This window comes from Elephas maximus, chromosome 22, assembly GCF_024166365.1.
Source record: "Elephas maximus indicus isolate mEleMax1 chromosome 22, mEleMax1 primary haplotype, whole genome shotgun sequence".
Taxonomy (NCBI): domain Eukaryota; kingdom Metazoa; phylum Chordata; class Mammalia; order Proboscidea; family Elephantidae; genus Elephas; species Elephas maximus.
In genome coordinates, this window is record NC_064840.1 from 72,029,169 (window position 1) to 72,045,176 (window position 16,008).

A 16,008-nucleotide genomic window follows, 5' to 3' on the forward strand; every position below is an offset into this window, starting at 1 on the left:
CGAACCCACCAACAGCTTCTCAGGAGAAAGATGCAGCAGTCTGCTTCCATAAAGATTTACAGCCTTGGAAAACCCGTGGGCAGTTCTACTGTGTCCTAAAGGGTCGTTAAGAGTCAGAATCAACTTGATGGCTACGGCTTTAGTTCTGTTACTACCATAACATAAATGTTAACTTATGTCATTATTAATAATATAAATGTTAACATATATGAAGTTCTTAGAAAGACTTCCTGGCACAAGTTGAAGTGCTTATTAAATGTTAGATACTTTTGCAATTGTTATTATTTAAAGGATCCCACTCACCCAATCATTTTCAAGTCCCTGAAGAGTGTTGGCTTGCTAAGTGGGGGTTTTGCTACCATCACTACTCAAGATATAATCCATGATCTAAGCTCAGCTTCTTGCTTTGGCTAATTTTGAGGCTAATTTTAAAGTTTGCTAATTTTGGTTCTCGATGCTAGATTTCATGACGGCAGACAGGCCTTTCTGAGGAAACAGTCTGCTCTCTTTCTGTTCAGGAAATACTTGACAGAACTTGGCAACATATTTTCCAGTTCAACATTCTTGTCTGAACTCCAGAGCCATCCCTGCTCAGCTTCTGTACCGTGAGCCTCCTCCCCACTTTCAGGAAAAAGACAGGTCAAAGCTGGGGGAGACGAAACCCTAACTTTTTCTTTCACAGCTTTTACTTCCGCAATACAGACATCAATTTTTCATTCCATTTATTTTTCAATAACCTACGTACGTGTCTCCTGGGTTGCCATTATTTAATCATCCCAGCTATTGAGAAGTTAATTGTGTCCCTGACTTAAAGAATTATATCTAAAATCTCTCTGGTGTTTTCAGACACTTGTCAACTGTAACCAAGGACCTCCCTGCTGAAGTATTCCTTAGGGTGCACCCCTCCTTAGTCCCTTCATCTTTCCAGCAGGGTCCCCCCCCCCACCTCCCCGCTCCTGTCTGCACAGCTCTTGATGAGCTTACAGCTCTGCCTCCAGGCCACCCTCTTCCTAGAAGGAGCACAGGTCCCGTGGGAGAAGAAGTTACCTTCCAGAATGCCCCCTGAATTATTGGATGCAATAGTCTTCACAGCCGAGGCAGGGGCCTCTGGGGGCAGCTGTCTACAGATCCTGGTGTTCGGGGCTCAGAGGGCTTGTTGTGGCCTACTGATGACTGAGGCTCTAGAAAAGAAAATCTTAAAGCAGTTAAAATGCAAAAGATGCTGGTAGCCTTGATGTGTTGAAGCCACCCCTGCCACTCACCTCCACATCCGTGGTTGCTCAGGGCTTTCCTGAGAGCAGGTTTTGACGGGGACATGATGGAGAAGGATGAAGATAGGCACTCAGTGAGAGCCTGAAGGAGGAACCCCTCTTCCTGGCAGCATTCCTAGAGCCAGCCCTGCTATAGGGTAACAGGCTTTGCTTGCTTAGTCAGTTAGTTAATTTTACTACCCTCTCTATTCTAACATGGAAACCCGGGTGGCATAGTGGTTAAGTGCTACGGCTGCTAACCAAGAGGTCGGCAGTCCAAATCCGCGACGTGCTCCTTGGAAACTTTATGGGGCAGTTCTACTCTGTCCTATAGAGTTGCTATGAGTCAGAATCAACTTGATGGCAGTGGTTTTGGTTTTTGGGTTTATTCTAACATAGAAACCCTAGTGGCATAGTGGTTAAGAGCTACAGCTGCTAACCAAAAGGTCACCAGTTCAAATCCACCAGGTGCTCCTTGGAAACTCTATGGGGCTGTTCTATACTGTTTTTGTGTGTGTGTGTGTGTGGTTGTTGTTGTTTTTATCCTAACATGCATCAGAAAAGACTTGGAATGATTAAGAGACATCCCTAAGGCCACAAACTGCTGTCATATCCTGGTTCAAAATTTAACTATTCAAATCCTGCTATTCTTTTTCCCACTGTGCATACTTCGGAGAGAAATAAAAGGCGACATTTGTTTTCATTAAACTAATTCAAATATTATTCAGTTTATAGAAGTGGGAGAGACTTTGACAGATCACATGGTCTGTTCTTTTATCTCTGAAAACAGTAATAGCTAACACAGCCACTTACTAAAACTGATCCATTGCCACCGAGTTGATTCTGACTCATAGCGACACTATAGGACAGAGTAGAACTACCCCATAGGGTTTCCAAGGAGCACCTGGTGGATTCAAACTGCCGACCTTTTGGTTAGCAGCTGAGCTCTTAACCAGTAAGCCACCAGGGCTTATGGCCTAGAAATTGGGTTAGTGCTTTTAGTTACCCCACTTTATGGATAAGGAAGGAGCCCTAGTTAAGCCCTGGTTAAGCGTTCAGCTGCCAACAGAAGGGCCAGCAGTCTGAACCCAGCAACCGCTCCACTGGACAAAGATGTGACAGTCTGCTTCTATAAAGATATACAGCCTAGGAAACTATAAGGGGAAATTCTATATCCTATAGGGTTCTGATAAGTTGGAATTAACTCAATGACAATGGGTTTGGTTTGGTCTTTTTTTTTTTTTGGACAGATGAGGAAACTGAGTCACAGAATTAAGTAGCTCGTTCAAGGCCCCACAGCTGATAAGTGGCAAAGCCGGGATTTGGATGTGAGCAGGCTAATTCAGATCCATGCTTTAACCCCTACCCTAAAAAGCCTCTGTACACTATAATAAAACCATTTTGGTAAAACTAGGTTTCTAATATACTTATGCAACGGTATGATGCCTGGGATTGCTTCAAAATAGTCACAGAGCAGGGGCGGGAGTAGGTGGGGATATGAAACAGGATTAGCCTTAAAATGACTTGAGACTGGGTGATGGGTACATGGGAGTTTGTTTTATTATTCTCTCTACTTTGTGTGTCCTTAAAATTTTCCACAATAAAAAGTTAATTAAAAAAGCAGACATCTATCCTATTGAAATGGCTAAGCAAAGACATTTTATTTCCTTCCAAGATAATACTTTCTATTGTTTCAGAATGTTTGCTTTTAGAAAATGCTTTCTATTACTTATTCAGGATTCTTCCCATGGCCATGTGAGTCTATTCGCCTTCATCTGGTATTCCACAGCAACGAGAAAAGGGCTCACGATCTCCCATTCGTTCATCCCATAAACATTTATTGAGCATCCCCAATGGGCAGCGAACAAGACAGAGAACGCCTGTCTCCTCTCGTGGAGCTTTTATATTACTTGAGCAAAGTACAGTGAGGACAAATAAAGAAGGAAGAAAAAGAACAGATAATGAAATTTGATATGCTGAGAGTTTTTTTCTAAAGGTGACTTGGTAGTGAGTAACTGAACAGTTATCTCAGATTAGATGGTCAGGTAACATTTGGGCTGAGATCTAAAAACAAGGAGGAGCTGGCCATCAAAGGTCAGCAGGAGGACAGTCCAGGCAGAGGGACCAGGCAAAACAAAGGCTCTAAGGTGGGCAAGCATGGTGGCGTTTGAAAATCAGAAAGGCGGCTGCTATGACTGGAGTATTGTGGACAAAGGGGACCGTGGTTCCAGATGAAAGTGGAACAAGAGAGAGGCAGAGGTCAGTTCAAGGCAGGCTTTGAAATCCAGGATGGGAGGCTTGACTCTTATCATAAGCGTGATGGGGAGCAGCAGAGTGTTCAAAGCCGGGGAGTAGCCTGCCCAAGCTTCAGATTGGAAAAGAACGCCCTGCTGCTGTGAGAGAATGATTGTGGGAGCGAGCAGGAATTAAAGCCGGGAGACCAGTATGGGAGGGAAGTGATTTAGACCAGAGTCACAGCAGTGACATCAAATTCCCAATATTTTGAGAGTAGAACTGACAAGTCTCATGGATGGCTTGGATGGAGGCAAGGGGCTGGCGAGAGAAGGAGAGAAATAACAGTGGGATTTGGAACATGAATGACTGGGTTGGTGGAATGTTGTTTTCAGAAATGGGAAGACTGAGTGGAGATCCAGCTTTATTGACGGCTGGGATGGTGGTGGGGTAGATGGAGGCCATGGGGTAGGACTTATCAGTCTGCTTTAAGCATTTCATACCAAGTAGCTAGACACAGTTTTGTCATAAAACATGGATGGCAGCTTCTTTCATTGACATTATGTTTAAATATGTAGAGAAAGTGGTCATCTTTGCAACAGTACTTACGAACATAACCAAGATTAAAACTGCTTCTTAAATAAGTTAGGAGGATCACAGTTTTGGTAGGGTTTTCTTTGTAAAGTCGCATGTGCAATGAGGCCCTTAATGAATGTCTTTCCGTGACAGCAATAATGATAACTTGTGGGGGGTGAGCTGGCCTGTATCTTACAGACCATATCAGAATAATTGTTTGTGTAATGATTGGTTTAATGCCTGTCTCCACCACAACAATGTAACCCCCATGGAGGCAGGGACTTTGTCTTGTTCAGTGTTTGGCACATTACACTCAATAAGTCTTTGCTAAGTAAATAAGTTAATAAAAGCTCAAGGTTTAGAGATGTTCCAGTTTTGACTACTGTTCTGGATTGAATTGTGCCCCCCCAAAGTGTGTGTCAACTTGGCTAGGCCATGATTCCCAGTGTTGTGTGGTTGTCCACCATTTTGTGATCTGATGTGATTTTCAGTGATGTTAATGAGGCAGGATTAGAGACAGTTATGTCAATGAGGCGGGACTCAATCTACAAGATTAGGTTGTATCTTGAGTCAATCTCTTTTGAGATATAAAAAAGAAGTGAGCAGAGACAGAGGGACCTCATTACCACCAAGTAAGAAGAGCAGGAGCATGAGCTTCCTTTGGACCCAGGGTCCCTATGCTGAGAAGCTCCTAGACCAGGGGAAGATTGATGACAAGGACTGTTCTCCAGAGCTGACAGAGAGAGAGCCTTCTCCTGGAGCTGACACCCTGAATTTAGACTTCTAGTCTCCTTGACTCTGAGAGAATAAATTTCTGTCTGTTAAAGCCATCCACTTGTGGTATTTCCGTTATAGCAACACTAGATAACTAAGATGACTACTAATAAAAGGTTCTTAAAAATAAGTTTGCACGAAGGCCAACAATTATTTTAAAGCAAAGATGAGAAAGTTAGAGGGCAAGGAAACTAGATTACGGGAAATGCAACAACCAGAATGGAATAAATGAGAATGTGGACACATGGTGAAAAATATAACCAATGTCACTGAGCATAAAAAAAAAAAAAAAATGCATAGAAATTGTTAAATGGGAACCTAGTTTGCTTTGTAAACTTTCACTGAATACACAATAAAGTAACATTAAATAAATAATCATTTATCACAGAGACCTAGACTTCCAAAAAAATGAAATAGATGTCCTTTCCCCATTTCTCTTGCTAAGTACGCCTAAAACCCTAGACATTTTGTACATACAGAGCAAATATAAGAAGGGCGGGGAAGGTGGGGATGAGACGGCAGATAGGTTAGGGACCTTGGGACTGAGGAACAACGTGGTGATGAGTTCCCTAGGTTTTGATTGTGTGTTTGTTTTGTCTCACATACTCCAGACTAGGAGATGGAGAAGCCAGCAACCCAGAAATGCCAAAAGGTACAAACCAAAAAAAAAAAAAATCCAATGAAAGTCTGCTGTCTGTAGTCAAAAGGCAAAGAAAGCGCAACCTAGCAAGGCAGAAAGCGTTGAGACAACCACGCTGCTCTAGTCCTACGTGATTATGAAGGAACTTTGGTGTGAGTCGAGGTCTAGCCATATTTTACAATGAAGTGCTCTGGTAGAAAGTGAAAGTGCTTTCTTTCATGAAGGCTTTTTAATTTGCAGAAAAGAGGTCTACCTTGATAAGAATCCTGGTTTATTCCTTTGGGAACATGGATATATATCCTTTTTTTTTGGTTTAGTGCGTAACGGGAAACTCTGGTGGCATAGCGGTTAAGAGCTACAGCTGCTAACCAAAAGGTTGACAGTTTGAATCCACCAGGTGCTCCTTGGAAACTCTATGGGGCGGTTCTACTCTGTCCCTTAGGGTCACTAGGAGCCACAACTGACTTGACGGCAACAAGTTTTAGTCCCTAAGGCAAGAACAGACCTATGGTAGTCATTCAATAAATATTTGATTTGGTCCTGATATTTATTGCTTTTCCTACTATGCTTGTCTATTACCTTTCAGAGTTCAGAAATTTGAGGCAGATCACTGAGGCAGAGAGATGAAGGATGTGAGGACCTTCCCCAAACAGGTTTTGGTGGCTAAACTCCTCAGTACACAATGAGAAGTGTAAGAGAACCCCTTACGCATCCATCCTGTATTCCTTTGCCTGTTGGTGAAGGCATACGAAGAAATCTGCCAAGTATACCATGAGAGTGTTTTATTTTCAAAGGCTCTGGTGGTGCGGTGGTTAAGAGCTCGAGTGCAAATCGAAAGGTTGGCAGTTCAAATCCACCAGCCACTCCTTGGAAACCCTATGGGGGAGTTCTACTTTGTCGTTTAGGGTTGCTATGAGTCTGAATCAACTTGATGGCAATGGGTTTGGTTTTTTCTCTTTTTGGTGATTATTACGGATATTTTCCTAAAATAATGTGTTAGTGTCTGTCACTAGGTCTGTCTCTTCTCTGAGACCGATGAATTATTTTAGTGGTTATGACTTAACTATTTCATAGGATACTGTTCATCCGTATTTCTCCTCAATTCTCTAACCAGCCTAGGAAATTAGAGATAATAGGAGCTGAGTGTCAGAAGCTGAAAGGCAGACTTGGAGGACCCAGAATCACCCTCCTCATTTTTCAGTGGAAAACTTAGTACTGTGGCAGTGACAGATGCTTAGACACAGTCCAAGCCACTGTTTTCACTTACATTTTTCCCCCTTGACGTTGGATGTCTGTTCTCAGGAGGGGAGTGTACTATATTTTCATTTTTTGCTTATACGAGAAATACTAGAGTGGAAGTCCTTAGAGAGTAAAAACCTTGCTTTTTGTACATTGTGTATACCATCTAGCGTGCTGCTGTGTGTAGCTGCTTAATGCACTTTGTTTTGAATTGATCATTTGAGCCCTTGGTCCCTTCTTTCCCAGCGTGAGCCCTAGTCATTGTTCTTGAAGCAGAGGGCTTGGGTGGTATTTGCATTTCTCAGAAGGGAGTGGCTCCAGGATGCCAAACTGTTGTCAGACCAGCTCTGGTCTGCGGCCTCTGCAGGTTTGCTTTCTCACAAGTTGGGAAATCTGGGGTCATTTGATCTCTTTGGCACGGTCCTCAAAACCTGAGGGGTGGCCCCAACTGCAGCAGAAAGCCAATATGCTCCTCACCAGCTACTTTGTCGAAGATTGATTCAGGGCCCAACCAACTCGTCGTGGTTGTCAAGCAACAAATGCACACAGACACACACATGTCCACGTTTTACAAATGGGTGAAGGAAATAATTTGAATCAGATTTCTACTTGGGCATCCAAAGCCAACTGAGAATCTTTTAAGTATTTTGACATCTGCTGGTATAATTGCTAATGACCTGCTTTTGTTTGAGTCCTTTTTAATTCCCTCAAAACTATCGGATCATGCAGCGTCTTTGAGATTCTGAAGCGTATCATACAGGTGTGTGGGATATCTGTGTTCAAAAGGTCACTGCCCTCCTGAAAACAAGCCTGTGAATAGTTCTTGAGACAAAATCCCATACTGCTTTCTAGGCATCAGGAATTAAAGGGTAAAAAACCTTGAAGTTTTTCTTCATAATCAGTGCTAGATTGTGAAAGGCTGACTGTCCCCAACTGTCAGAGGACTGAGATACTTAGCCCGCTTTAACTGGGAGCACAAATTGACAGCAATATGGGGTAACACAGATTTGAAATGGAAATTATGCCTATAATTGCCGTAACATGATCCTTGTAACACAACGTAGCTTGGAATGCAGACAGCAGGAAATGCCTTAAAATCAGCAGCAGCTCACTGGTCGGAGTGTGTGTTCCCCAGTCACAGAGCCCCTGTGTTCTTCTCACCCCCAAACCTGGGTAAGTAACAACCACCATGTGTGCTTCCTCCTGAGAAGCAAGCCAAGGAGGGGTCAGAACCAATTCTTTGGCCCATGAGTGAAACAGGGATCAGTGGCCTTCTTTTTGTACATGAAAAGCAAACAACCAACCAACCAGTTGCAGTCAAATTCATTCCAACTCACGGTGACCCCTGTATGTCAGAGTAGAACTGTGCTCCCTTGGGTTTTCAGTGGCTGATTTTTTGAAAGTAGATCACCAAGCCTTTCTTCTGAGGTGCCTCTGGGTGGACTCAAACCTCCAACCCTTCAGTTAGCAGCTGAGTGCGTTAACTATTTGCACCAACCAGGGACTCCACAGTCATGGATACTTCTTATTGAATCTTTGGCGGATGATAGAGTCCTTGAGTACTAATGAGCACGGGTCTGAATTTTCTCCTTTTACAGAAAGAAACACCTGGGCAAAGGATTTTTGAGAATGTGGTGATGAAATTTATGATCTTCAAAACTACTATTGCTAAAGAGAAAAGGGCGTAAAAGAGGGAGCTCCATCCGAGACTGTGGTTCAGAGTTCTTTGGGTTCAGTTTATGATCACAGAGGATTGCAAGCTGTTCCTTCATCCACTCTTGTCCAAACTTCTGGATGACGAACTGGTTTACCAGTGGAAGATGAGGTTGATGGGCGGCTGCCTGGACGGATAACCTCCTAGAGGCTGTATGGCCCGTGGCCAAGGTCTGCTACCATTGAGATGCCTGGAACCTTGAATGGTAGTTGGTTCTATAGTTAGGTCCTTTGATGTGGTTCATAACTGTTTCTTTGAAACAATCATAGTGCGTTCTGTATTTTAAGAGGAACACAACAGAAAGCACTGCAAGTCCGTACCCATCCTTTCCTACCAGGGGCAACATTAAACTAGTGAGTATTGCAGCAGCACCCCTAGCTATTACGCCTTTGACTTCTGCTCAGGACTAAACACGCAAGAACAAAATCAGAAAAAAAATTCCTTTCCCACACAGATCTTGTCTTCTCTGATACATCAGGAAGAAGAGAAATGAAAGAATAGAATTATACAAAAACAGTTGTTAATTTTTTTTTAGGTACTGTTCTCCTGTGTATTTCTTTTTTATTGAACTATAATTTATTAAAAATATAGTATGCAAATCAAAAGTGTGTAAGTGAATTGTGACAAATGCGCACACTCAGGGAACAATCATCCGCTTAGTCATTATATTCAAGGGCTCAGGTTTCTAAAAGTAACGTTGACAGGCTAACCTTGTTTCTACATTGTTTACAAGTCAACCTGTAATTTGTTTTTTTCTTTTACAGGCCAGATCTTGGGGAAGCTGAAAAGAGAAGAAATAACAGAATGCTCGTCCCTAGAGTTTTAGGAGTTTAAGTGAGAAAGAAATAAGATCTCTGGGTAAGCCAAATTTTCTCTAATTTTGGGTATTATGAAGACCTTGAGGCAAATCCTTTTTTAAAACACTCTAATTTTTAATTAAATTTCCACTATTTTTGATTGGAACTGTTTTTTTTTTCCAATCATTCTAAGAAAGCAAAGCTATGACCTTAAAAGTCTGAAGAACTCTAAATGCTACTCATTTGACAGATAAATATTATGTTTGGTGTGTAATCGATTTATTCAACATAGCACTGAATTTTAGAATGGTGTGTCCCAAATCCTAAAGCATCAGACTTAAGATAATTACTAAAAATGTAGCTCCATCTCAGACCAGTTCAATTAGAATCTCTGAGACTTTAACTTACTTGAAATTATTCTGAATCTGCTGGTCGAACACACATTGAGAAGTGCTGATCTAAGGGGACCCAGGCAATAGGCATAATGAATACCCAGGTGAGCACAAAGCTATGCAACGTGATTTTCTTTTTCTTTTTTAATTCTATCAATGCACCCCGGTGGGCAGGCTCTGGGCACCGCAGACAGTGGCGTACACAGAGACCAGCTTCCAGTCATTCAAGGGCACCATGGTTAAGGGGCTAACTTTGGAGTCAAATACTGTTAGTTGTTAGGTGCTGCTGAGCCCCCTCCGATTCATGGTGACCTTATGTATAACAGAGCAAAATGTCCCCCCATCATCTTGATAATTGGTATGTTTGAGTGCCTTGTCACAACTGTTGTGTCAGTCCATCTAATTGAGGGTTTCCCTCATCTGCCCTGACCTTTTACTTTACCAAACCTGATGTCCTTTTCTAGAGGTTGGTCTTTTCTGATGATACATCCAAAGCAAGCGAGCTGAATGAAGTCTCGCCATCCTCACTTCTATGAAGCATTCTGGTGGTGCTTCTTCTAAGGCTGACTTGTTCATTCTTCTGCCGGTCCACAGTATATTCAGTATTCGTTGCCAATGCCACAATTCAATTGGATCAATTCTTTTTCTGTCTTCCTTTTTCATCGTCCAACTTTTGCACGGATGTGAGCCCCTGGGGGTGCAAATAGTTAATGTGCTTGGCTGCTAACTGAAAAGTTGGAGTTTTGAGCCCACCCAGAGGTGTCTTGAAAGAAAGGCCTGGTGGTCTACATCCAAAAAATCAACCACTGAAAACCGTATACAGCGGTTCTAATCTGACGCACCTGAGGTCGCCATGAGTTGGAACTGACTTGACAGCAACTACAACCAAAACTAAACCCATTGCCTTCAAGTCCATTCCAACTCATAGCAAGTCTAAACAAAATATACCAGGTTTAAATCCTGACTTTGCCACTTACTAGCTGTGTGACCTTGGGCAAGTTCCTTGACCTGTCTATGAATCATTTTCTCATCTGCTAAAATGAGAGTGCCATTTTTGGAATTTGCTAATAAATTTTTCTAGCAGATTATCAGAATGGGAGAGGGGCAACAATACTGTCTACCTCATATGGTTGTTGTGAGGGTGGAAAAGGTTAACATATGTAAAGCACTTAAAATGTTGCCAGGCACATAGTTCCAAAACAAACAAACAAGCTTGTTGCCGTTGAGTCAATTCTGACTCATAGTGACCCTAAAGGATAGAGTAGAACAGCCCCATAGGGTTTCCAAGGAGCGCCCGGTGGATTTGAACTGCCGACTTTAGAAATGCTGAAGTAAAGAATTCCTTGAGTCAGTTTATAGATAGGTCAGACTCTCATCTTTAGGGAAGACTGTAGACGGGTCCCCCTAGAAAGCATATAGACTGGTTGTGTCCAAGCAGGGACATATCTACAGAAAACGGTGTCCATGGCAATTAGTTTTAAATTACTGAATGATCTCTCACAGCTGGCTATGGAAACTGCGATGGCCAATAGGAACTATCCATTGGGGCCCCTCCTGCCCCTGCTCCAGTGGCACCCAGGGCACGTTCCCTACCTGCTGTACCTTAGTTACGCCTCTGCGTCCAAGGTCCTTCCAGTGGAAGAGTCGGCTTCCGGTGTGGAGAGAATTGTAACAGGTCAAGGCAGATTGGGTAGACGGAGTTCTCTGAGGTCGAGGCCTTGTGACAAGCACTAACTCCACCTCAGCAGTCCCGGGTGCTGCCTGGAGGGGCCAGTGTGCTGCAAGGCTCTGGTCCCTGATCAAACCAAGCATTGGAATCACCAGGGACTTTTAAAAAAACCTGCTGAGACAGAGTCCCCAGATTCACCTCAGTATTTCTGATTCAGAATTTCAAGGGATGTGACCAGACATGTGTTTTTAACCAGCTCCTCAACACCAGTCCAAATGTGGCATTTGGGAACCACTGGAGTAATGCAAAGAAATTTTCCTTTGGAGCAAACGGACCTGGGTTTGAACTCCAGCCACACAGCCTTGGTCTCAGTGAGCCTGTGTTTCTTCACCTGAAAAGTGAGGGTGATAACCCCAACCTTAAGCATCTTTGTGGAGGATAAACTAGAGAGCTTATGTAAGTGGTCAGATCCAGTGCCTGCCATATTGTAAGATATCAAGTAAACATTAGGTCGACCCTCCTTCTTGTTGGCTCATCCCACCTACCATTTCCATGTTTTCCTTTTATGTATGAAAGTGACACTCCCCCAGGTGGTACTGTGTTATCCTCCACCAGGACAGAGGGTTTGCGCTGACCCACCTTCTCTTCCTCCTCACATACCTGGTGGAGAACAGGCCGATGCTGGAGTGTCCAGGCAAGAGCTGGGAACACTTAGCCAGCCTCACTTTCCTCATAGTCTCCCCAACTCTGGGAAACCTGCCACGTGCTGCACTGTTGGCTAGGATGTGAACCAGAAAGGAAGCAGGTTTCCTTGGGTCTGATGTCAGCTTTCCTTAGGAACTTGATCCGGAGTCCCTGAGGCCTTAGCAGATGTAATCGGTAGGCTGAGTAAATGGGCCAGGTGGGTAGTGTGCTCGCCGGAGCACAGGTGGTCCCCAGCCTCTGCGCTGCACCTGCCACCTGTTGAAGCATCACCAGTGTCATCTGCAGGCCCTTCTGTTGCCACCGGCCAGAATGCAGGCCCCTGGGGCCTTGAGCAACAACTCTGCACTGGAAGAAGGGCTGTCCTTAGTGAGGAGGCCCATTCTGTCACCTCGGCCTTTTCCCCTTCCACCCATGCCTGCCTCTCTTCCCATTCCTTTTCACCCTCTCCCCATCTGCGAAGTTAAAGTTTGTCTCCAATTTGCTTTGAGCCACCCTTGGCCCTTTTTCATTCGTGTTATTGCTGGATCTCAGCAAAAACTCCTGATAACAGCAATTTTCCCTCTGACTCCATTAACTTGCAAAGACAAGTGGCTTCCCTGGCTGCAGTCAGATGAAACCCCAGATGGCTTCCTTTCTGTTCTTCTTGACTAGGTTTTGCTCCAATCAGCGTTCAAGGTTTGTTGAGGCTCGGTCCTGTCCGTTAGAAGGCAGGAATTATGTGCTCACTCATCAAAGTGCTTTGAAGTTGAGTGGAATTTTCCTCAACTTTTAAGTATTTTCTATGAACAGCTTCCACCAATGAGTGAACAATGAGGGTGGCCATATAGGACTGTGGAAAGTTGAAAGCCAGCAAGTCACAAACACATATATTATATTACCTGACATTTCTTGAGTGGTCACTCTGAGTCAGGCGCTATTGTGTTTTACACGAATGAATCATTTAATCTTTTCAACAAACAAGGAGTTAGGTACCGTTCTTAGAGCCAGGTACTATCTTTGTTTTATTGATGGGGACATTGAGACTTAGAGGGATCAAGCAATTTAAATAAGAGTCCAAAGCTGGGAAGCAGCAGGGCCTGGGTTAGAAACCAAGCAGAATGTCCCCGAGTCTACACTCAGTCTCTGTGCTGGACTTTGCTCTAAGATGGTGTTTCTCAAACTGAGTCTTAGGTTCCTGGGAGACTCCTAGTACCTGTCAGGGGGGTGGGAGGTACCAGCTTTATGATGTTCCCCTCAGTCCCACCCCTTCTCCCACCCCGCCTTCCCAGGCTTTTGCTGCAACCACAGAAGTTCTGCTTCCATGTGAGTCTTAACTTGATGAGGGACCTAAGTGCAATATGCAGTGCACTGGAGGGAGTTCCATCAGGCAGGGGACAAGCACTGAGCAGGAGGGCTGCCATGTGGAAGATACCCAACAACTGTTTGTAGAATGAGCAAATAAAGCTTCTGAATCTTGCCTTCTTCCTTCCTTGGAGATGAGGAAATATGCACAAGGAGGGTACAGTGTGTGTGTGTGTGTGTGTGTGTGTGTGTGTGTAACAGAGCAGCTGAACAGTAGGCAAGCACAGGGACTTAGACTGACGTTGCCACTACCCCAGTGTTATGGATTGAATTGTGTCCCCCCCACAGTATGTGTTGAATTCCTGGCCCCTGTACCTGTGGATGAGCCTTGGAGGTGCAGTGGTTAAGAGCTCAGCTGTTCGACAAAAGTTCGACAGTTTGAATCCACTAGGTACTCTTTGGAAACCCTACAGGGCAGTTCTACTCTGTTCTATAGGGTAACTATGAGTCAAAATCAACTCCAAGACAATAGGTTTTTGGGTTCCTGTGGAGGTAATCCTGTTTGAAAATAGGGTTTTTCTTTTGTTATGTTAATGAGATCATACCAGTGTAGGGTGGATCCTAAACCTAACCCCTTTTGAATTGTAAAAAGGACCACAATTCACACACACACACACACACACACACACACAGAGACATGTGGGGAAGGACAGACACCATGTGAAGAATGTCTACAAGCCAAGGAACGCCAAGAAACCAAGGAATGCCCAGGGCTACTGACAAGGAAGGAAGGAATCCACATGGCCAAGACCCTGATTTGAACTTTCGGCCTCTACAACTGTGCGAAAGGAAATTTTTGTTCCTTAAACCCACCCATTTGTGGTATTTATTTTAAAACAGTACTAGGAAACTAAGACACCCAGTGAACCCAAGAGTTCTCAGGGCCTCATCTATAAACTCTAGGAGATGAAATACAAAGCCTCCAGTTCTAGCACAACTCTGAGTTTCTATGGCTCTATGAGTCACCAGCAAGGAAGCTAGAACTGGGAGCCGCTCAGCATCAAAAGTGTCCAATCCCCTTTCTTATCTATAACAGAGGAATCCTCCTTTTCCCCAGAGAGCACATGGCAGATTGTTCCCTGTATCTCTGGGAGTTCCTCTGAGGAAAAAAAAAGTGTTAAACTTCAAGGAAAGAAACAGACATGTGTGGACTGTTATTTTTTACAAGCATAACTGGGTCAGGGATAAAAAAATGTCAGGGATACCACATGAAAACTTAACCATTGAGAAGTTTCTTTCTGCAGAGATAATATCAAAGAAAGATTCATAGATAGAGGCAAGGAAGTTACTAAGCCTCTACTTTAGGGCCCCAGTGTGGGTGCTAGTGGCACAGTGGTTAAGAGTTCAGCTGCTAACTAAAATGTTGGCAGTTTGAATCTACCAGCTGCTCCTTGGAAACCATATGGGGCAGTACTACTCTGTTTTATAGGGTCGCTATGAGTCAGAATTGCCTTGATGGCAATGGGATGACTCAATTTGAGACAATAATAAATGCAGAGCTATTGCCAGTCAAATCATGCCCCTAAAACTGATCTATCTGTGTTAATACTCAAATATACCACCATTAACCTGCAAAAGAGATAACTGGCCCTTCTCAGAGGCATCAAGATTTTTTTCTTAATTTCTCTTAAAAATAGGATTTACGATAGATTTTTTTTCTGCTTATTTTTGACCGAGGTTCTGTGTTCGTTTCCTGTGACTGGTGTAACAAATTACCCCAAATCTGGTGGCTTAGAACAAGTACTAGGTGATCTCACTTACATGAAACAGGCAAACGTAGAGAGACCAAAGTGTATTAGTAGTTACTGGGGTGGCAGGGAGGGGGAAAGAGGGAGTCTTTGCTTAGAGGGCACTGAGTTTCTGTTAATGGTGGTGAAATAATTTGCGAAAGGATACTGATAATGGTGGCACAATATGATGAACGTAATGTCAGTGAATGGCACATGTAAAAATTGTTGAATTGGCAAATGTTTTCTTATATATGTTTTTAACACACACAAACAAAGTCAACCTGTTGGAGTTGATTCCCTCATAGTGACCCTATAGGACAGAGTAGAACTGCCCCATAGGGTTTCCAAGGAGCAGCTGGTGGATTCAAACTGCCGACCTCTTGGTTACCTGCTTTTTTTCCAGTGAAGGGGGATGAACTAATCTATACAATGGGTTCTAATGCACCAGAAGGAGACAAAATAAAGTGGTTTTCTACATGCATCTTATCAAGGCTATCCTGTTCAATGTACTGGTTAAACTTTCTGTTTATTGTTTAGTTTGTTTCTATTATTTAGGCCAGAGGACTGAATTTTACCAATGTTCCTAAGCCACTGACAAGGCCAAGGTGTGTGTCATGGATTGGATTATGCCTCCAAAAATATCTATCAACTAGGCTGGGTAATGATTACAAGTATTGTATGATTGTCTACCATCTTGTCATCTGATGTGATTTCGCTATGTATTGTAAATCCTATCACTGTGATATAAAGAGATGGATCAGTGGCAGTTATATTGATGAGAGCTACAAGATTAGATAGTGTCTTAAACCAATCTCTTTTGAGATATAAAAGAGAGAAGCAAGCAGAGAGACGTGGGAACCTCATACCAGCAAGAAGGCAGCACCAGGAGCAGAGTGTGTCATTTGGATCTGGGGTTCCTGCTAAGAGGAGCTCTTATTCCAGGGGAAGA